The sequence below is a fragment of the Acinonyx jubatus genome, chromosome D1 (assembly GCF_027475565.1).
Source record: "Acinonyx jubatus isolate Ajub_Pintada_27869175 chromosome D1, VMU_Ajub_asm_v1.0, whole genome shotgun sequence".
Lineage (NCBI taxonomy): Eukaryota > Metazoa > Chordata > Mammalia > Carnivora > Felidae > Acinonyx > Acinonyx jubatus.
In genome coordinates, this window is record NC_069390.1 from 66,069,439 (window position 1) to 66,092,229 (window position 22,791).

General features: G+C 38.8%; 1 protein-coding gene and 1 pseudogene across 7 annotated transcripts in view; both read right to left on the reverse strand.

The window, feature by feature from the left end:
* The window catches only part of LOC128311706 (40S ribosomal protein SA-like), a 120,355-nt pseudogene extending 120,044 nt beyond the window's left edge, over positions 1 to 311 (reverse strand).
* Positions 1 to 22,791, reverse strand: part of DLG2 (discs large MAGUK scaffold protein 2) — a 2,057,646-nt gene that overhangs the window by 1,127,943 nt on the left and 906,912 nt on the right. The gene's annotated exons all lie outside the window — the stretch shown is intronic.

A 22,791-nucleotide genomic window follows, 5' to 3' on the forward strand; every position in this document is an offset into this window, starting at 1 on the left:
TCTTAATGACAGAGCTGATTTTTTGAATTTATTTTTATTTTGAATTAATTATTCAAAGAAAAAATCACAGGTGTGCTTGGCTGGCTCACTCGGAAGAGTGTGCAACTCTTGATCTCGGGGTTTTAAGTTTGATCCCCACATTGGGTGTAGAGATTACTAAAAAAAATAAATAAAACTCTTTTAAAAACAAAAGAAAAATTACATATTCACAACCTCCTCTCAGCAAGTCTTTAATAACACTTACTTGCTGTGATTATCCTGGGTTTTATGCTCCTGGCATGAGGCCACACATCCCCACATAGGTTGCGCATGCCCCATAGGTTAAGGAGACAAACACTACATCAAGCAGCTGTATCACCCTCTTTCCACACTTCAGGAATGTACCTGGGACAATGCCATTCTTGACCCTGAAAAGCAGCAGTGCCTCTGAAGACTGTAACTCTATAAATGCCCTACAGCTAGAGGAGCAAAATGACAAGTCTGGGGAAGAGATTAGCCATACAGCCTTCTGCTCTGGGGACCTACTGTCATATAAACACTGCTGAAAATTGCTGTCTCTGCCAAACAGAATGACTTCTGTCTTAGCTATTATCCATGTAATGAGTCCTCAGTAGAGACAAAAATAAATAAAAGGTGGCTTGTATAGAAAATTCTGAAATAAGTACAAATTCTTTTCCAGGCACAGTCCAGCAAGTTTTACCACTTATTCAATGACTGTTGTGGGCTTCTTCCCTTGGTTTAATCTTGGCTTCTGAAGATTCACCTGAGTCAGGCACTATTCTGAGAACAGACCTAAAAGCGATTATACGAACTGAGTGAGTCTAGGAAATGTAGAAAGGTAGCTGGCTTCAAAAACTTGGTGAAAGTAGATTTTTTTTGTTTTTTTGTCCTCTTGCATTTGTAGGTTTCAGAAGAACAGAGAAGGCTTCTCCGAGAGAATGCTGAGGCAGCCAAAACTTGAACAATGAGTTGGAAAGAGCCAGATGATGCATTTAGTATTGGGAACGGAGGAGAGAGAGAAACGGAAAAAGGGGCACATGTGGTAGATTGAAAAAACAGATAATGGGGCTGCTCGGTGGCTCAGTTGGTTAAGCCTATGGCTCAGGTCATGATCTCATGGTTCCTGAGTTCGAGCCCCAAGTCAGGCTCTGCTGAAATGCGAGCCCACTTTGGATTCTCTGTCTCCCTCTATTTGCCCCTCCCCCACTCTCTCTCAAAAATAAATTTAAAAAAATATATAAGTCAATATATCTGAGGTTGTCTTAAGTATGCCTCAGCTTCAACATAAGTGTAAGTCTCAAGATCACTCACTTCCATCTATCTGTTCATTCATTGTGCCAGGAGCTATCCTAAATGTTAGACTTATGAACATGAGTAAGTCATAATTAGGTAAAAACTGAATGCAGACCTCATAGCTAAAGTCTCAGCAGCCATCTTAGACCATGACATGACCTTGGGGATGGACATCACCGATAAGGGTAGTGGAGTAGGGAAAAGGAGAGTCTAGGAATTGTAGAGCTGCCTTAGAATCCCTAGCTCTGAATTTCTTCTATGTAAGACAAAAATATCATTTAATTAATATTATTTGGGATTTACACTATATGCAGCTGAACCCACTCCCAACTGATTTAGAGAGGCAGCATGGTGTAGATTAAGAAAAAGGATAGACTTTGGAGCCAGATCTGGGTTTGAATCCTGGCTCTACCAAATATAATCTGTGTTTTCTCCCATCAGAATCAGAGTGATTGTAAGATGGGTAAAGGGTTACAGATACTATAAATACATGCCTAGCATACAGTAAGTGTTCAATAAATTGTGGCATTAGGTGGAAATTATAAATATATATGCATATATATATAGTTATGTTTATATATGTATACATCTTAAACCTACAAATGAAAAAAAAAATACCAGAATCCTTAGCTCCTAAAAAAAAAATCACACTAAATTAGTGAAGACTGTGATAGTTAGGAATAAGAAATCTTCTGGAGAACTGGAGGGAAACTTGGAGTGAGATTAGAAAATTACTGAATTAGGTACATTTCAAAATAAGTGTAGTGTATCTCCTTAAAGAATATAGTCTGTAAGCTATTAAAAGAGATTACTTATGGGACCTCTTCACCCCTTATTCTACACCTGTCCATTTAGGTTGAAAATCACACTACCTGCAATTTACTCACCACAACCAGAGCACCGTCGTCTGGGAACAGCAAAAAATACAAATATTGGTTTGCTCTGTTCTGAGGAACATGGGTAACAGCTTTCATTTACTTTCAGAGTTAATTAGCTTTGGCCTTAGGCCCAGACCCTGAAGCATCAGTTCTTTCCTTCAGTTGCTTGCCAACGGGCAGCAGAGTCCATAAGAGGTAGAGGAAAATGGCAACAAGACATACACACTCTAGGTTTAATTCTTACACAAACGTTTTGAAAACCAAAAGTTAAAAACAGAAATGAGTGCAATAGTGACAGTGACATAGTGGCAAATGTCCCTCCACATGGTTCCATCTTTATGAATTCTTTTTCATGAAGCCTGGACTATTTGTTCATGGTGTCACATGAACGGTACTCTGCTGGGGAAATCCATATGACCCCGGGTCACTTTCTGACTGGTAACACATCTTCACACAGTCTGCTCAATTGAAAAGCTTAAATTACCTAAGTCTTCAAGAGAAAACTTTCTGCCCCCAGGACGACTATTTATGATTGTGATACTACATGGGTGAACACAGTATGATTCATTCAATAAATATTCACTCTTATTAAGTAACAGGTAGTAAGGCTGTTTGCCTCCTTCCAGATTAGATTGTTGATCCTCTCTCCTGCTGACTGCAGAATCATACATTTCTCCACCCTTCTATTGAAACTGTATTTTCTCATTACACTATAGGTCCAGATATTCCTGGGTAATATTTCATACCAGACAAAAGTGGGCTTCAAGCATGATATCTCCTGCTGACCATTATAACATGTTCTATCCCATTGGATGGGATATAAGAGTATTTGAAGAATAACAAAAAATCATTTGCAACTCCTCATTGACCTTCTTCCAGCCTTTGACTAGGACAGAAATCAGCCAGGAGTTAAGCTTCATGACAGTAATATGTGATTATGTGTCCATAAATAGGCATATACTACTTCTGTGTGGGAGTGGGTGGGTGGGTGTTGGTCATGAATGTGTGCCTTCACTTTCCTTACATGGGCTCATCTCTTAATTTCTAAGGTCTATGACTTCAGACTCCACCTCACTTAGCTCATGAGCCAAGCTTGAATAAGGCTGCCCATCCATTAATGGTTTTTCCCCATGAGCTAATCAGAACAAGTTGTGCTGTCACTAATTTTGTATTCTGAAAAACCCTTGGAATTGTGGAGGCTCCCCAAGAGGGAACCTTTCTCTTTCTCGACTGTATAAACCCAGTATGTAACATGAGGCTTTCGGCCTCCCTTTCCTCATTTGCAAAAAGGTACAACTAGAGACCAAAGATAAACCTGACCTGCTAAGTAGAAACTCTGTGATCCAGTCCAACCCTGTAGGCCCCTCTGTCCAGGGTCTTGATTTTGTTGTCTAGATTTCCAATACCTACCTGGATTGTTCTTAACAGATCAATGAATTAACTGGCTTGGCTACCTCAATTTCAGCATTAGTGCCACCTACAATCTTTGGCCAACCCCTCCTAGATTAGACCTCCTTAGGTAACGATGTCAAATTCTTTGTGCCCTCTTGGACACTGCCAGTCAGGAGGCTGACCTTCCTCCTTGGAAACTAGCCTTACAGCTGGCTTAGTCCCTGCCACCATCTTCTCTCCATACTTTTTCCAGTCATGGGGCAGACAGTGCAGCATACTTGTCAGCTAAGTCACCCTGAGTTAAAACACACACATATATGACACTACATTTATGTTTACACACCTGAATAGCTATAAGTGTGTGTGTGTGTGTGTGTGTGTATTTGTGTGTATGTGTAAATACAAAGACACACTGATACATATGTACAAACTCTCTAAAGACTTGCAGTATTATGGCAACTGCTTCAGAAAACACCACCTGGATTCCATTTCCTTAATGAAAGTAGTCCTGAAAATAAGCCTCTGGGGGTAAAAACCTAAAAGAAATTAAGAAAGAGAAGATAAATATGGCAATGGCTCTAAGAAACAGTGTTTGTCTCCTAGGGAGGTAACACTATGTTCAGGGAATAATGTCAGGGGCTCTGGGAAGTCTCTCCGTACCAAAAGCCTTTCCCAGGGGCTCCAAGATGCCTTTGAATAAGACAAGGCCTGCCATTCCACACGTGAAATTCAGGCTCAAAACCCAAAATGCCCCAGGGAATCCTACAATGCTTGCTACAGCTTTTAAATCCTGGTAGCTCCTGGGTTATGTTTTTCTTTTTTGTTGTTTTAGTTTGCAAAAAAAAAAAAAATTAAATGTTCCCATAATACCAGTTGCCTGACACAGTCCACTTTGCTTATTTCTAGAAACTGTCTAATCCCTAGTTGAAATTCATGGATAACTGATATTTAAAATGACAGTATTTTGCCCCTGATTTGACAGCCAGTCCTAGCTTATTGTCCCATCTCTTATTCCTTTTCACAGAGGAAGACAGAATTACTGGGTTCTAGGTCCAGGTTTCCCCACTGAGTGCACAAGGTTCTTGTGCATAGGAAATTTGGCCTCTTTCTCCTTACTTCTCTGCCTAAACCAGTGAGAGGTGGGTTCCTAGGTCTGTGTGCTTCCTGTGAAGTCTCCACATCCCTTGAGTAAGTTGTCTCACTATGTAGTTACAGAGGCAGACAGCATGTCCTTCTGAATATCACACAAGAGCTATATCCTCCAAATTGGCTTCTATCAGTAACGAAATGGTACTAGGGTGCTTCTGCTGACTTGTTTCTCAGTTGATCCAGACTGAGAGAGGGAAGCAAGATGTGAGCTATTTACCGAGCCCAATCAATGATGTAAGGGTCTTTTTAGTAACAATAATGTGATGATGGGTTGGCTCTTTATGTCTAGGAAATAAAAAATCACCTTGGATGTGGAAAATACTTCAGAAACAAAAGCTAGAGACCTGAAGAAAAACACCCAACTTCATCACTAGCCAACTCTTTTATTTTTCCCTTTACTTTAGTTTTAAGGGAATCTGTATTTCCAGGGATTCTAAAATAAAAGTTCTTAAGAAATACCTATAAAGTAGAATAACCAAAGTCTTGAGAAATTAGATGATTTTCCAAAGGCCACATAGAAGAACTGCAAGTAGGACCCAAGGCCCTGTAGTACAGTCTAAAAACCTCTGATCAGATCAACACCTACTAATAAAAGAAAAATACCAACGGCAACAACCATTAAATTACTTAATACACGGAGCACTACTCTATTTCAGCCATTCTTCTAAATGCTTTGACATATTTCCTAATTCGTAACATATTTTCTGTGACCAGTGATGTACCTGATTCTGTATTACATACTGCAAATGCAGACATAAATAACATAAGTGGCCCCTGTCCTTACAGTCTAGTAGGGTTGACAGATATAAACACGATGTACTTATTAGCAAATCATCATTTAATTATGCTGCAACATGTACTCAAGGAAGCATAGAGTATTATGCCAGAATATAGCAAAAGACCTGAGGCTTACAGGATAAGCAGATAAATTGGGATGGGGGAAGAGTATGGAAGGACATTCAAGGCAGATCCAACAACACGTGAAAAGAGTCAGTAGCAGAAAGGGGACGTGGCAAAAACAAGGGTGGGGGTGATGACAGGAGATGAAAATGGAGAAGTCACAATGGGATAGATCAGGAAGGACCATGGAGGTCATGAAGAGAATTCTGGGTTTTATCCCAAGAGTAACTGTAATCCATTAAAGGGTTTTAAGCAGGGGAGTGGCATGATCAGATGTGTTTTTTTTTAAGTTTATTTATTTATTTTTGAAAGAGAGAGAGAGAGGAAATGAATGAGTGGGGTAGGGGCAGAGAGACATGGAGACACAGCACATGAAGCGGGCTCTGCAATGACAGCAGAGAGCCCAATGTGGGGCTTGAACTCACAAACCTTAAGATCATGACTTGAGCTGAAGTTGGATGCTCAAAATGACTGAGCCACCCAGGTACCCCCAATTTTGAAAAAAAAATGTGCCAATGATTTGAAAATGATAGGGGGAAAAATTAGGTGCATGGCTAAATTTCAAGGGATGGGAATCATAATGATATGGGTTAAGGTATTCATTGAAGTAGGTTGTATAAATGTGGGGAAGAAAGTCTGTTGTAATTTCTTTTTGAATTGTATTTAGTCAGTTGGGACATCCCCCGAAAATGAGTTCATTTCAGGACATTTGAGTAGTTTAACTTACACCTGTTTATGAAGTTTAAAACTTCACAGTCTGGAACTCTCCTGCTGATTGCAAATGATTTGGGGAGCCATTAAATAAATGGTGGGCTCCTCTTACAGCAGTAAAGGCATTATTATAAGAAAGAGCAATGAGGGGGAAAAAACTAGTATTTCTCTAGTGACCAAACCTGAACAAAATTTTTTTGTTAACTAGAAATCAGAACTACTTACAAACCAATCCTTATAATAACATTTCTGCATAGAATCATTATAATCTGACACAGATTTTTCAAATTTCTGTGAAACATCATTTCAGTCCTAACATTTAAAAAGTCTACTAACTCACAGTGCATATACAAATTGCATACAGAGCAATATTAACCTAATATTCATACAAAGCAAAATTCTTCACAGACTAAATGAAGATGGAACTCCAAATCTGCAGAATGCCATTAAGGTTTAAGGCAATTAATGAGTTGCAAAAGCTCCCTTGTAACAAACTGTGTCCCTGAGGATTCATTAAAAGACTCTCTGGAAAAAAAAGGCTTTCTCATCCTACCACTTCTTCCTCCATCCACATCCAGATGGTCAGAGTCACCCCCAACCTCTATCATTGCTTTTCTGTTCTTTCAGACTCTGGACAATGTCATCTGTTCCCAGGGATATGTATATCACATGTAAACTAATGACACACACATACTTTCTGTTTGGCTCTGACATTTATCTTTGAGTGTTGTCTTGCCCACCACCAAGAGCACCAGCAGCCTCCCTCTGTTTTCAGTCTAATGCACTAGTATTTAACAGGGCAAGCCACATTAACACAGAGAAGAGGCAGACAGCTCATCCAGGTACGGAAGAAGCAAAATGTGGAGGTGATTTTTTTAAAAATGTGGAATGTGGATTCAAACTGATCTGAATTTTAATTTCACTCTTGTCCCATACTGGTGTTGTGAATTTTGACAAATTCTTCAGTTGTAGGAGCTTCATTTTCTACACTTGTACATGGAAATAAGACCAATCTCTTACAACTATAATAAGGCTAAGATCATACACTTAAAATGATTCCTGGTCCATACGTACTCCTAAAAACCTGTAACTTTATTTAATGATTATTTATTAGACAGAGAGAGAGAGAGAGAGGGAGAGAGAGAGGCAGAGAAAGAGGAAGAGAGAGAATCCCAAGCAGGCTCCACAATGTCAGCACAGAGCCCAATGGGGGGCTTGAACACATGAACCGTGAGATCATGACTTGAGCTGAAACCACGAGTTGTACACTTAACTGACTGAGCCATCCAGGAGTCCCAAAACTTGTAACTTCCATCAAGATCATCATTATCACTCAATAGCTAGCCAGCTTCTCATTGTAAATACACATTTATACCTTGATTTAATGTGTTATGTATATGGTGGGAAAAGTGGTTTAGAAATTAACAGAAATGGGCTCTACTTCCCTATCCTGTCTTGTTAGCTACATGACTTAGGTGAGTTATGTAAATTTCTAAATCTTGTATTTCTGTTTCTTTGTAATATGGAAACAATAGTACTTATTGCCTAAGTAAGTTTTGAGAGATAATTTAATATATGACTATATAAAATATGTATTTTCATGTGAGGAAGTTCCTAGTTGAGTCAGTTGAGTTGCTTAGGATAAAGAATATAATTTTTTGTAGAAATAATGTTACAAATGGCAGGTAAGTTTGCAAGCTGGTCCACAGCAACACATTCACTTCAAGAATAGCTTAAAAACCATGAATTTGCTATGGAAAATCTATTCCAAAGCATCAACAATGACTCCAGTAAGAGAACAAAAAGGAATAACGTTTCATCCCAGTGCTGATGCTAGAAACAAAACGCAATGAGAGGAGTCTTCAGAGGCTGATGAAGATGTGGAAGTTCTGATGTCAATATGGTGATTTTCATAAATTATGGAGTTTGATGACTGATTCCAGCTGGCTTCTCCCAATGTTTCAGGTTCCAAAATAAAACAGAGAGATAATCAGACAGGTTGTCCTGAAGTGATAGGCAAGGATGAAAGAAATCGGAAAAAATAGGAGGGCAAGAAAGAATATGTGAAGGAGAGTTACTTCAGGAAGAATCTCCACTCTGTTGTAAGTGATAGAGTATTTGAAGATTTAAAAAGGGCGGGGGGGGGAACTTACTTATAATAGCTACAATTTATTGATAATTTACTATATTCCAGGGCCTGTTCTCTTTCATAGGTATTGAAGGTATGTAATCTCTATGCTTAGCCAAAAAGGTAGTGGGATCATGGTTCTTATACATGGGGAAATTCAGACCCAGTTAAAAATACATTAAGTTGTAAAACTGGGACCTGAACCTAGATAGTCTGGATCCAGAGCTCATGCTCTTTGATAACAGAGGGTATATATACAGGTAAATATGACAGCCATATTTTCTGCCTTCAAGAAGCCACAATCATGCTACATTATGGAGCCAAGCAGGTGGCCCAGTGCCTGGATATAACTTGACTGCCCAAGAACACTAAGTGAAGGCACATCATCACCTTTCCGAATAAGCAATATTAAAGCCATTTCCAATTCTTCACTTCCTTTTTTTTTTCCATGGTATTAAAATCTTTCACTGTGTGCCCTGGTCTCTCTGCAACAACATATGGTCTTAGCCTCTATTCAAGCTCTGGTCAACCTCCTTCCTCCTCCTCACCAGACTTCTTCTGGGTAGAACCCTCAGTCATCTTCAAAGCTGTTTCCGTCTGTCCCTTTGACCCTGTACCAACTTAGCTTTCTGTTGAAAAACTCTAGACCATAGAGGGACTATGGCAATTTGCTTAATGTTATAAGTATTAGCACAAAGATAATCTCTTTCAAGGCCAATCCTCATCCTTTGGACCAACCAACTCCCTGCTTCCTCACGTCCTCAGGATTCCAGGGTTAGTCTACCTATTCATATAGTGCTGGTCCTCTCAGAAAAGAAACTCATTTATTATTCAAACTGATCTTGGAATCAGAAGTATCATTTCAATTGAGGGGTAGAGGGACTGGCATTTCTTCAGTTAAAACCTTTCCTAAATATTTATCTAATCTGATGTGGTAAAATAAACATTGCCTTTGGAGCCATACATACTCAGATTCAAATATCTGCTCTTCTATTTCCTAGCTGTGTAAATTTGGACAAAGTTAACCTCTCCATAAAGTAGCAGCTAACACCAGAGCTTGTACTGCTAGTGTGAGAGTTAAAGAAAATGGTGCTAATGCCATGCTTGCATGTAATGTTCTCTTTTCAGGTCAGTTGTCTTTTAGTGGTATGTAAATATGGTCCTTAGTCTGTGGATTTTTAAATGACAAAACTCGAGTACCCAGGGAAAAGGACATATTGATCATTGTGTCACTTGTAAACTCTTCCAGTCAATAAGCTGGATCCTTTATAAGAATGTATCACTGATCAATTTATTCAACAAACATTTATCAAGTACCTACCATATGCCAGGCTCTAGTCAGGACACTGGGATTCAACAGCCAACAAAATCCATCAATATCTCTTAGAACCACACTGCATCTCAGATTATATGACTTCATTGGAATGAGTTCATTTCTATTTAATTTACTTTAGATAGTTGCCAGAACCTCAATTTTCCTTAAATATAAAAGTCAACTTGAGAAATGTATTATCATACTGGAAAACAGTGACTGAAGATAATTTCAAATTGTGTACTGCTCCCCACCCCACCAAATCCCTTCTTCCCCAGATGTGAGGAAATAGGGGATATCAAAGAATATGTGTCTGTCGATGCTAGGTGATTTACTTTATTTCCTTTTTATTCCTTAGAAACTCTGTGAAGTAGAAAATTTACAGATGGACAGCCTAAAGTTCAGAAAGGTTAAGTGACTTTGAGGAAGGTCACAAAGCTACTAAACCAGATTTCTCAAGCTGCTTGTACAATGTTGGTTTGTGATTTCACAATGTAGAATATACAATGGTACACTTTAGGGAGTAGGTAGTAACTGGTTTGACTGTTTGAACATGCAGTTTTATGCTCCCAGTGAATGGTTCCAAGGTCTCTTAATAGCAGAATAAAACTTCAGAACACAGAAAAGAGGAGATGCTGGTTCCTCCAACTACCACCTTTAAATGCTTTCAATTAATGCCTTGGATCTCTGCAGGTGGGAATCTACAGATGAGACAATCCATCTGCAGTCAGTAATCACTCCACTTTACTGTCCTGGACTCCTGGCTAGTCGGGGCAATTAAAGGCATGCTCCTGCTGGGATTCAGAATCAGTGGTTCTTGCTGCTCACTTGTGGAGAAAAGCAGAAACCTGTGTGGAAAAATAGTACCTTAGAGAAAAGGCTTCTTTTTTCTCTTGCTGACCACAAGCCCTAACCTTGTTGCTAAGCATTTACAGAATATTGCAGTTATAAAATGGCCCTACTAAGAGCCAATTTCCATGACAGGTGAAGGGATTTGGGGAAACAGTAGACCTAATTATAAGAGAGAAGCTGGGGCATTAAGTGAGGCTGGTTTCTAGAACAGGATTAAGCTTGGTAACTCCTTCTATTGTGGCATGTTGATTATGTCTGCTCAGCAAATGAACTCAAACCAGAGACTGAGAATTAAAGGAATCTCCCACCAGAAAGATAGTGTGGTCTTCAATCACCCTTTTACAATGTAGAAATCTCAAGATGCCAGAAATGTTCTACATGTGGCAGATGCAGAGGACTTTGTAAAATCCATGGTCCAAAGAGACCATAACTTACCATGAGAACCATCTGTGTAGGGTGAGCTCAATAACCGAGCTGGGTTTACAGTGGAAAAGTGAACAAAATGAGGAGCTAATAAAACTGTTGAACCCTACGATGAACTAATATTTATGGACTGCTTCTTATGTCCCAGGACTATTCCATGTAAAGCATAAAATTAAACCATTAAAAAAATCTTTTTAATGCTCATTTATTTTGAGAGAGAGCAAGCAGGGGAGGGGCAGAAAGAAAGAGGAAGACAAAGGATCCCAAGCAGGCTCCACACAGTCAGTGCAGAGCTCGACAGGGGGCTGGAGTATGGGAACTGTGAGATCATGACCTAAACCAAGAGTCAGATGCTTAACCGACTGAGACACCCAGGAGACCCAGAAAATTAACTCATTTAATGCTCATTACCATCCCATGTGATAAGTATTATCACTATCCCCCTTCTATTTACGGATCTGAAACTGAGACACAGAGGAGTTGAGGAACATGACCCAGCTGTAGGCAGAAAAGCTCAGATTGGAATCCAGGCAGACTCCAGAGTTTGGTCAAAGTAGGGCCAGACTAAGATTCTATTGTTGAGATCTCTGTGAGGATAGCCTGTGTAGGGAAGGCTGGTCCATCTATGCTGCTGAGATACTATCCTCTTGGCATCAGGCAGACAAGGTAAGGTCATTGCCAACTGCTTTCAAGACTGTTGGATGCAGTGAAGACTGCACCAAAACATAAGTAGGAAGACTGGGGTTCTAGTTCCCCTGCAGTCACTGGCTGGCTATGTGACACTGAGTAAATCACTTAACCTCTAGGTGACTCTATTTGACAGCTGTAAGAACAACAAGAGTAATAGCAGCAGGTCTGCTGAGTTCAGTTGGCTCAGAGGGCTGAATGAAGGTACTGAGGAAAAAGACTTTGAGTTTTTTCAGGCAAAAGGCAAATACAAGGAATATTTTGCTTCTCTCTCAACAGGGGCTCTGTAAGGTAGCTGCCAGGCAAAGGTCCTGCGGAGGCAGAGGTAGGTGCTGCCCCATGACTTGCTTCCTGTGGCCAGTACTAAGCTTTATTTAGATGTGGTTGCTGAGAAGAGACACAACTGACAGCTCTGGGAGAAAGGCTGTGCAAGTTCAGCCCTTGTAAGTCGAGGCCAACCTCCAGGCCCCACAATCTCTCCAAGTCCATGGCCGGGGCCTTGGGACCAGACCCTCCACCACAGCTCTAGTTTGGAAACACCTAATGTTAATCAGGGGACTCTAGGGAGCTCTTACTCAGAATGTGGTGATGCAGCCGTCAAGCCACCAGCTGTTCTGCTCTGATCTCAAGTTTTCTGTCAAGTCAGTTAAAGGCATAGAAGCAGAAGGTATAGGCTTCAGAAACCTATGAATGTAGATTTTAAAACCAGATCTCACATTGGGTCAATTTTAAGTCAACAGCACCAATTTTCTGCATCTCAGTTTCCCCTTTATCACAATGTAGTGATGACAAGCTGCTGCAGACGAAATTAGTTTAGGGCATTTGCAGTGGGACCTCTGAAGATATTTAAGTAACATTTAAGTTAAGGTCTGAAAGATAAGTGGAAGTTATCTAGGAGGAACGGAGAGAAGAGCATTTCTGGCAGAAGAAACTGCTCTGTGAGCACGTTTGAGAAGCAGAGATGAATCCACATGGTGTGGCGACCGAGCAGGAAGAGGTTAAGAAAGACGTGTCAAGGGATCAAATCTAAAGGGTATTTCAAAATTATGATCAAGGAGGAGGAATTAAATGACTTTCAGGTTCTCCTTGTTTCTCATAAACCTCTCCCCAACATCTCGGACTTACCCTCCTGTGATCATGAGGTGATGACACTTAAAGAGAGATTCAAGAGCCCCTACCATGTTAAGCCAATTTTTGCCTATGTGCCCTTGTGAGATTTTTACTGCTTTAGAGACAAGCAATGGTAGAAAAGCTTAAGAATCATGAGCCAAATGTTGAACTTCAGCCTAAGAATTAAAAAAAAAAAAAAAAACATGTGTTAAGTTTTTAGGAAAAATAACTGTCCTTGCTGTATCAGCTGCTAAAAATACAAGCAGCCAAGAAATCAGGATTAACTAAGAGCTTGCTATACAATGTTTATCAGCCTCCAGAGGACCCAACCCCTCTCGGGTTTGGGGACTCTTAGATAAGCACGTGCAGCTGGTATGAAACGGGCTGAAGTCACGGCACCATGCCATTATCTGCAGGTGCACTGAGAGCATCAATTAAGCCAGTGAGACAGGGTTTTGAGGAGGAAGGGTTCTGAGAAACAATTTCATTGTGAAATCAAGCTCCACAATGTCCTATTGCTGAACATAGAAGAAAAAGAGAAGGTCCTTAATGTGAACAAGTAAGCTCTTGACTCTTTTTTTCCACGTGTCAAACTACCCCAGCTATACATGTTGACTTATTTTTAGAGGCAGGTTTCAAAAACCATCTATACCAACAAAACCAGGAACAAAGCATCTCAAATTTACAAATTTCAAATAGAAAGCATCTGATTTAGCCTGGATGAATACAGCTTTTCAGTCCCCTAAGCAATTTGTTTCATGTTGAGATTGCCTCATGAATAAAAAATGTTCTGGAAACTATGGTTTTATTGCATCTTGGATATTTAATCAGGCAGCAGGCACAGCATAGGTGCAATGTGTATTTATTTTCTACTTTGGCTACAGTATCAAGGGCTCACAAAAAAGTACTGGCAGATATGAAATGACAAGCTGAGGAGTAGGAGATAATACCCCTGTGGCATTTAGCATATGCATTCTTTTTGGTCTTTCCTTGAGTGTTAATTTTATTCTTGGTCTCAGCCCGGGTATTCATCCACATCCAATTTGCTCCCCTCACAACCCTCTCTGTTGCCAGTATCTTGGCTTCCTTTACACTACTTTCTCTTGTCTAGAAATCTAGCTTTTAAGCTTCTCTGTCGGACTCACCAATACACAGGAGCCTAGGGCTTCACACAGTTTGTCTTAGAACATATTTATTGACTTTTGACAAGCTTTATAACTTCTCTGAGTCTATTTTGTCTTCTGTCCAATGGGGACAGTAATTCCCATTTCACAAGACTGTTGTAAGACTTCCATAATACCACATAAGTAAAGCATTGTGTACCAGGCAGTCATACAATTGTTTTTGTTAAATGTAAGTTATTACTGCAACCTAATAACTTCTATTTACTTTTCTTCCTATCCACTCCATGAAGCATTTGGCTTGGAGAATCTCAGAGGATGACGCTTCTCGAGTTAGATTTTTAAATTTCTACTTAAGATTTTTATGCCGTTAAGGTGATTAAGACTGCTTACATTTGTTTAGCATTTTATTTCTTGATGGTTTTCTACCCAGAGGCTATCTCTTGTATCTTCAATAATCCTTTGAGGGATTTACAAGCATTCACCATCATCCAATGTGAGAGACATGAAAACTGAGGTTCGGGGAAGGAAAGTGACTTGTCCAAGGTCAAATAGTTTGTAGAAGAGCCAGGGCTGGAACCCCAGTCTTCTCTATCCTTATCCATCGTGCTATTCTACCTCAGTTTGGGGAATTCAAATACCCTGTGAGATCCTGGAAAGCAGCACCTGGCCTTTTCATGTTTGTGTCATCACTGTATAGCCAAGTTCCTAGAACACAGTAGCTGCTCAACAAATCTTTGATGAGTGAAGGAATACCCTTTCTGGAAACACTGATACTGAACTATGGTGACTCCTACATAGAGACCTAGTAATTATCCCACAGTTATTAGGCCAGAAAGCTCTACTGCCACCCAGGTAGAAAGAGAGTAAGCAGAACTGAGCATCACCTATCTCCCAGGTCCAACAGGTAATCAGTTTCCTCTTTTCTTCCTGTACATACATTACCCTTCTTTCCTGAAGCTCATTCCTGCTACAGTGAGCTACACTTTTATCTTCCAAATACATGAAAATGTTCCAAATTAATAAAGGACACAGTGAGAGAGAACATCAGAAACATGACAGGATTTCCAAAAATGAAAACATATTTTGAAGTCATCTTTAATTCCATATTTTCTGTATTCTTTGGGCCAGCAGCAATTCCAATGCCTCAGGGAGCCTCTTCACTCATTTACAAGATCTGAAGCTCTGAACAGAGATCTCCCTTTAAGAGCAGTGCCTAGTGGGTCTGTCAGTCATTTTTGTGAACAGGAAACTTGGCTCCAGCCAGAAGCATATGGGCAGGCACTCAGTCAGCCTCTGGCTCCAGTTCTGCCTGCTTGCCTAGGGTTGGAATGAAATGCTGCCTGTGAGTGCATTTCTCCAGAAGAGGCTGTCAAACCCATGTCTCTTGAGGTAGAGGCCTTCTTCCAAAAACACAGCATGATTCTTTCTGAATCATTTTTGAATACCCAGCTTCCTTGTTAACATCAATTTGTGGCATGCACTAAGCAGCCTTTCCACCATGCTCGATGCCTACAGATCTCAAACAGCATATGACCCAGGGTCTAAAAAAACTTGGGGTTGTTTCTGTTCCCCATATTTTAGGACTTTCTAAAGTAGTCTGTTCTTATACAAAATAGGACTGAAAGACATCACATGGCTCTGTCCATTGCTTAAAGTTACTTGGTATTAAAACACTGAAAAATTAAGTCATTATGAAATTGAACTATGTTTTATCTCACCTCATATCCAACTCTTCCCTCATGCTTTAATAAACAATTGGGCCTGGAGTTTTTTCATTCTATGCTATATCATCTAAAATATGAACGCCAGAAAAATATTAATCCATAAAAATTCTAGGAGTTAATAGTGAATTCATACCACCTGTAATAAAAACCACACTCCTTATTCTCTCACATCCAAGAAAAGGACCAGGGGCAAGAGGAAGAATGAAGCCAAAACATTTGTCTCTGTGTTTTTGTCTCTTATGAAAGCTCCAACAAGAGTAGCATCTCTTTGTTGACTTCCACTCTGTTGAAGAGGCCTGCAGGGGGTCCAGAGTGCTAAGGTTGGTCCTGGTCCCAGGAGCCCACCTTTTATTTCTCCAGTTGAAGGGCAGGAATATCTTCCACTGTGGTTAATGTCTAGGTTGCCCTACAATCACTCTCACCTGTTTGTTTCTTAGCCTGTCAACGGATTGTGTAATTTATTCATTTTATTATATTCCTTCTATTTCAAATACTTAGAATGGTTTCTATTTTCCCTATTGGACCTTGATACACATTCTTTTTTTTTTTTTGCCCTCTACAAACATTGTATGTAAATAGAAATTAGAGCCAGACATATCTGGTCTAAATTCTAACTACTTCTGCCAGACTAAGTAACCTAGTCTGAGATTCAGTCCTCGGTTTCCTCATTGGTAAACTATGACAGAACTCATCTTACAGGACTTTTGTGTGTATTAAATGAAAATATAAATGGATATAAATCCAGATCCCATGGTGTCCAAAAAATGATAGTTTTTATATCACTAAATTCAGTTATTTATAGCTCTGAGAGAATATCTAAACTCCAGTCATTCAACTTTCAATATATTTTCCTATAATAAAATTTTCTAACTGCTACATTAGTTCATCATGAGTATCATTGACTATTCTACAATCCCTCCTCTCTTTTTTCCAATCTATGCTATAAGCTTCTTTAACCCCCTAGCCTTCTTAAAAAAACTCCATTTCACTCAAATGATTCACTCAAGCTATAGCCTCCAGGTATTCAAAATGTACCAGGTCACTCTGTACTTCTGAAACATTTTTTAATGACTAATGTCACTTGTTTTCTACATATAAGGTTTCATTTTGACTAAATCTCTTGAGGGTCAGAACTATAGCTACTATGCAGTTTCCCTACTCTTGCATACATATTATATGCCAAAAAAAAAAAAAGTTCAAAATAAGAAAAAAAACAGTGCTAGTTATGAAGTGAGAAAAATATATAATCAAGGAGAATACAGTTTTGCTCCATGAATTGAAAACTGAGGCTGGAAGGATTTCAGGTGCATATAAGTACTACACCAAGTGGAGGCTACTGCATGTAAGTACTGTAGCTCACAGAGATGGCATTTGTCTACTGGCAAGCACAACTCACTGCCATGCTCAGGGATGTATCGGGTGTGTGTGTGATAGCACAGCACTAACAGAAAAGACTCAAATGTGGTCCTCAGTCCTTAGATGATATTGCTAAATACAGCCATCTATTACAGATCTCCTAGCTCTTTCCATTCTCTAATAGAGCAATAGGAAACAACTTGAGAGCAGGAAATATTACAAAGGACAGAGGTACTTTGTGTTGGGAAATGCACTAAGCATCATATTGATGAGAAGCACCTGACATAAAGGCCTCTCAACAGAGTAAGAAATAGCTGTCATTGGTCCCTGAACTTTGCCATACAGAAGTGTTTGTCTCACCATTGAGCACAGTGCTCACAGCCAAAAAAAAAAAAAAAAATACACACACACACACACACATATATGTATATAATAAATCACTACTAAAATTAAGAAAAAATAAGGTATATCTTAAGAAATGTATTTTCTGGTTAAAAAAACAGTTAACTTTTTAAAGAGTTGGCATCAAAGTCATACAACACACTTGTGGAAAAGATGCTTATGTGAAAGTATCATTTCTTTCATTCATTCACTAGGCATTGAGTTCTTGTTACATTTCCAAGCACGGTTCTATGCATTGGGGAAGTAAAAATGAGTAAAATAATACACTTCTTGCCCATAAGGGGAGAAGCACTTCACCAAAATCACAAATGCTAAATAAATATTGTAGAGAAGGGTCAAAATATATAATATACACTTAAAATTGAGCATATAGTCAAGAGACATGGTCAGTGCACTTCTTTTATTAATTTGAAAGTTCCCCAGGTATCTTAGTTGGCTAGGACTGCCATAACCAAATATCACAGAAAGGATAGCTAAAATAATAGAAATGTATTTTCCTGCTATTCTCATTTCTTTTTTTTTTTAATGTTTATTTATTTTTGAGAGGGAGACAGAGCATGAGTGGGGGAGGGGAAGAGAGAGAGGGAGACACAGAATCCGAAGTAGGGCTCCAGGCTCTGAGCTGTCAGCACAGAGCCTGATGTGGGGCTCAACCTCACAAGCTGTGAGATCATGACCTGAGCTGAAGTCAGAGGCTCAACCAACTGAGCCACCCAGGCGCCCCTATTTTCCTGGTATTCTAAAGGCTTAATGTCCAAGGTCAAGTTGTCAATAGAGTTTGGTTCTCTTGTGGCCTCTTTCCTATGCTTGCAGATGGCCACCCTCTAGGTGCTTCTTTACATGTCCATCCCTCTGTATAAAGGCATCCCTCGTATCTCTTCCTCTTTTTATAAGGTCACCAGTCACACTGAATTAGGGCCCCAAGCTTATGACCGCATTTAACCTTAATTACCTCTAAAATGTTCTATCTCCAAATACAGTCACATTCTGAGTACTAAGGGCCAGGCTACTACCTATGAATTTGGAAAGATGCAATTCAGCTCCTATCAGGTGAAATAATTCTATGTTAACTCTGTATTTTTTAAATTTTTTTAATGTTTTTATTTATTTTTGCAACAGAGACAGAGCATGACCAGGGGAGGGTCAGAGAGAGAGGGAGACACAGAATCAGAAGCAGGCTCCAGGCTCTGAGCTGTCAGCACAGAGCCCGATGCAGGGCTTGAACCCATAGACTGCGAGATCATGACCTGAGCCGAAGTCGGACGCTCAACCAACTGAGCCACCCAGGCGCCCCTTAAATCTGTATTTTTTAAAAGTGCAGACAGACTGCTATAGACCGAAAGGCATAGGAGGTCAAACCCCTGGGTTCCAGCGCATACCCTTTTTCCTGGGCCTATGGCAAGACACTGGGCCTCTACTTTTCTGAATAAATGTCTCCAATGAGTATCTCTCATGAGTATGAGGCTTCTATAGTATCTCTAAAGTTACTTCTATTTATAATAGCCTGAATTTTGAAGCAACTCAATTCCAACCAACACACAGACCATAAAGGAGAAACACAATCTTCCATTTACTATCATAATTATACTCTTTCTAACTCTACAAGTGCTCCTTTAAAAAGAAATCATCTAGAAAATCACAAATAAAAATTTCCTCTTTAGACAATGTGCTAATCCAATGGTCACAGATCTTCAAAACCACTCAATGAAATACCAAGTTACATGAGTCAGCTCATCCCCTAAACACAATCCAAAATGTTTAGTAGAAATACCTTTTAGATGTTTTACAACTAGCCAGGCCTGCACATAATTAATAGCATCACATCATCCCTCAAAGGGCTAGATACACCATGCTCTTTGAATATAGAACTAGAATTCAGTGAATAAAAATAATACACATTCTTATTTCCAGTAGTTTTTTCTTCACTTAATAACCAAAAACCTTATTGTGTCTGCCTAGAATGCCCAACTCCAATCTACTAGGAAAAAGCCGCCAATCAAGATCAGCTCGGATGTGATCTTTCCACCTCTCTCTTCTGTACCTTCACATCTCCATCATGGGGGTACTTATGATACCTTTGTAGGAGCCACGCTTACCACCCCCTCATCTTCTGTGGACCATGAAAGTCTCAAAAGCAAAAGTGACAGCATATTATCTCTGACCAGTTTATATATATACTTAGCTACACAGAAACCAGATGGCCCTGGGCTTGATTTCCTTAATCTGTAGAATGTGGGATAAAACTTTCCTCACTATGTTGCTAAACAGATTAGAGATTATGTATGCAAAATTCTAGTGCAGTGGCTGGCATGTAGCAGTTACCAAAGAAATGATAGTTCTTCCATTTAGATTTTTCAACTTTCAAAAATTTTTATAGTAACTCCTATGTATAGATATAGATATGAAATTAGAAACTGCTTACATGGCTTCATCAGATGAAAGTCTGCATATAAGTATAAAATTATACTAGCAAGTATAAAATTATTATTTATGACTTTTATTAGTACTTCTAGAAATACAATATCTGACATCTTGTTTTCTTACCCATCCTCCTGAATATCCAGAATGGGATGTGATAAAGCAAGACTCTATTGTAAATCCTTTGAATTCATTAATGAACGTGTCCATTGAGAAACAATGTTTCAAAAAGAAATGGCATATTAGATATATTGTGGAATCATCCCTCCTCATCAATGGAATATTTAACTTTAGCAGCTATTGAGTCAAGGATAATGAGGACATGACTCACTTTACTGGTGTTAAATATAAACATACAAATGAATGTTCCTAGGTAACTATTATACATTTAAATAGTTTAGTACTTCAGTGTCAGCACCATTGACATCACCTTCCTGGAAATTAAGTCTATTTTCTCCATTTTCCATACTTATACTATAGAACTTAAAAGGAGGTTTGGCAATTCTCTCAGTACAATTGGTCACACGTCAGTTTTCTATTATAGCCATAAGAGCATAAAACAGGGAACTACATACACAAAATTTTGGTACTAACGTGTTTATACCTAGTACAATAGAAGGCAGAAGTGAATAGCTGAGCAAGCGTGCATGTTGCGTGCACGCACACACACACGTACACTGCATGCATAATTAAGCTAGAAAGGGTAAGAACAGATAAATAATTCCAAACTTTGAACAGAGCCATGTAAGTGACATTCAAAACACATACTGCACGCATTAGGTGTATATTAGCAAGTATATTAATGAGAACAAGAAGAAAACAGAGAGGGGCTTCAGAGTGCTAGTATTCTTTCCTCCACTCTCCCCTTACATCCATTAATTGTAAAGCAAACTCACTATGGCCCTCTTCCCATGCCTTTTCTCACTGAAAACAATGTAGAGCATGGCAAAAAATTAAAAAGTAAATTTCTTTCTCAAGAGTTAGATACCATTTAACAATAGGTTTTTAAAAATAATTATTATGTCTCAGCTGTGGTGGTAACAAGTACTTTATATTCATCATCTCATTTAAGGATACCAATTTGGTGAGTTGGATGTTATCATTCCTACCATTTTCACTTAAGGGAACTGTGTATTAGAGAGGTTATATGATCATACACATAATAGGAGGCACAGCAGGGTAATTCCAACCCAGGTTTTTCTGACTCCAAGGCCCATGCATTCCACTATATTCATTGACAATGAGTAAATAAAATTGACAGATGTCATTGTAACTGCTTTATATGATACTTTCATATGAGAATTCATATAATTCTTCAAACATAAAGAAATGGCTTTCAGCTCTACAATAATAAAATGTTATTCATTTTCTACAGGATAGTTTCCCTTATCTCTGCTTCTTTATTCAGCAATGTTCTGCTCTCTCACCTTTAACATCTTTCTAAATGTCCAAGTCCTTTTCATCCCACCGGGTTCAGCTTAAATGCCACTTGCTTTTTAAACTCTCCATGATATTCTCCATTTGGAAGTAATTCCTCCCAATTTTGAACTCTACACTTTTGTCTCATGATACTACTTATGAGTAGTATCTCATGATACTGACTTTAATCGTTTTTACTACAAGCATAGCTTCCCCACTAGGCTGCAAACTCTTCGAGGTAATCGTTGTGCCCAAATCATATCTGCATCTTTTTTGTGCTTACAAAATTTTAAGTATTTAGAGCTGGCAAGAATTCAGACAAGTAAATGTTTTGTTACTGGTTAAAATTCTATTTTAAACTACCTATAAATATATGAACTACCTACAAAAATATTAATGTTAAACTGAAGGAGAAGTGGCAGAAAATTAATAGCTAGAAAACAAACTATGCTAAAGCACTTTATGTATACTTATTCACAGGGGTCATTAATTACAAATCATTGTTGTATATTCATTAAAATAGGCCTTTGGGTAGCGCTGTCTAAAACATAATTTTATTTCTAACATAAATTAATTTGAAAATGGAGTAACAGCCTATTCTCTATTTTCATTCATTGAGCTTGGCTTTTCCTCCTGGTTTAAATGAATGTGATTAAGTATACTGGCAATCAATAACATTAGAATTACATGTATACATGTGTTATTTCCATATGTATCTTTTTTAAAGGTCTCCAACATGTACATGCATGCATTAAACATAGAAGCTTCTACAAAAATAAATGTTTTTTATGTATTTTTCAAATGCACACATATATATCATGTAGAAAGTTTTTGAAATTTTAATTTGTATAGTCATTATTAAATGACTCCAATAATTGAAGTTGGTATTATGTTTGTAAGTTCAATCAACTGCTCATGGCATACAGTATCATCCAATATTTCAGTCCTGCCTTCCCTTCTAGATTCCTTTTCTATAACTTCCTCCCCAGCATCCCATATTAGTGAAGCAAATTCCATTCATTCCTTAAACATGCCATTCTCTCCATATCTTGGCTTTTTACTTCCCTTTGCTAACTTCCTCTTTCTACATGTAGTCCTTTTATTGAGTCCTTTTATTGTAGTCCCCATTTTATTAAGAAATACATGACATGTATCACTATATGGTTAAGGCATGTAGCATGATGGTTTGATTTACATATACTGTGAAATGATTACCACAATAGCAATGCTGTTTATAGATCTCTACTTGTACTTACTGCCTGTTCACCTCCAGCACCAGACCACAAACCCTGCTTCTGGTCTTAGTGATTAGCCTCCTGTTCAGCTCACAGAATGTGTGGCTGCTCAGAGATGAGTTAATAAAGGTGAGCCCACTTAAAATTATCAAGACTCAGGACTCAAATATTAAAAAAAAAAAAAACTTACTTCCCTTGTCTACATCCTCCTTTTTTTTTTTTTTAACATTTATTCATTTTTGAGAGTGAGAGAGAGAACATGACCGGGGGAGGGGCAG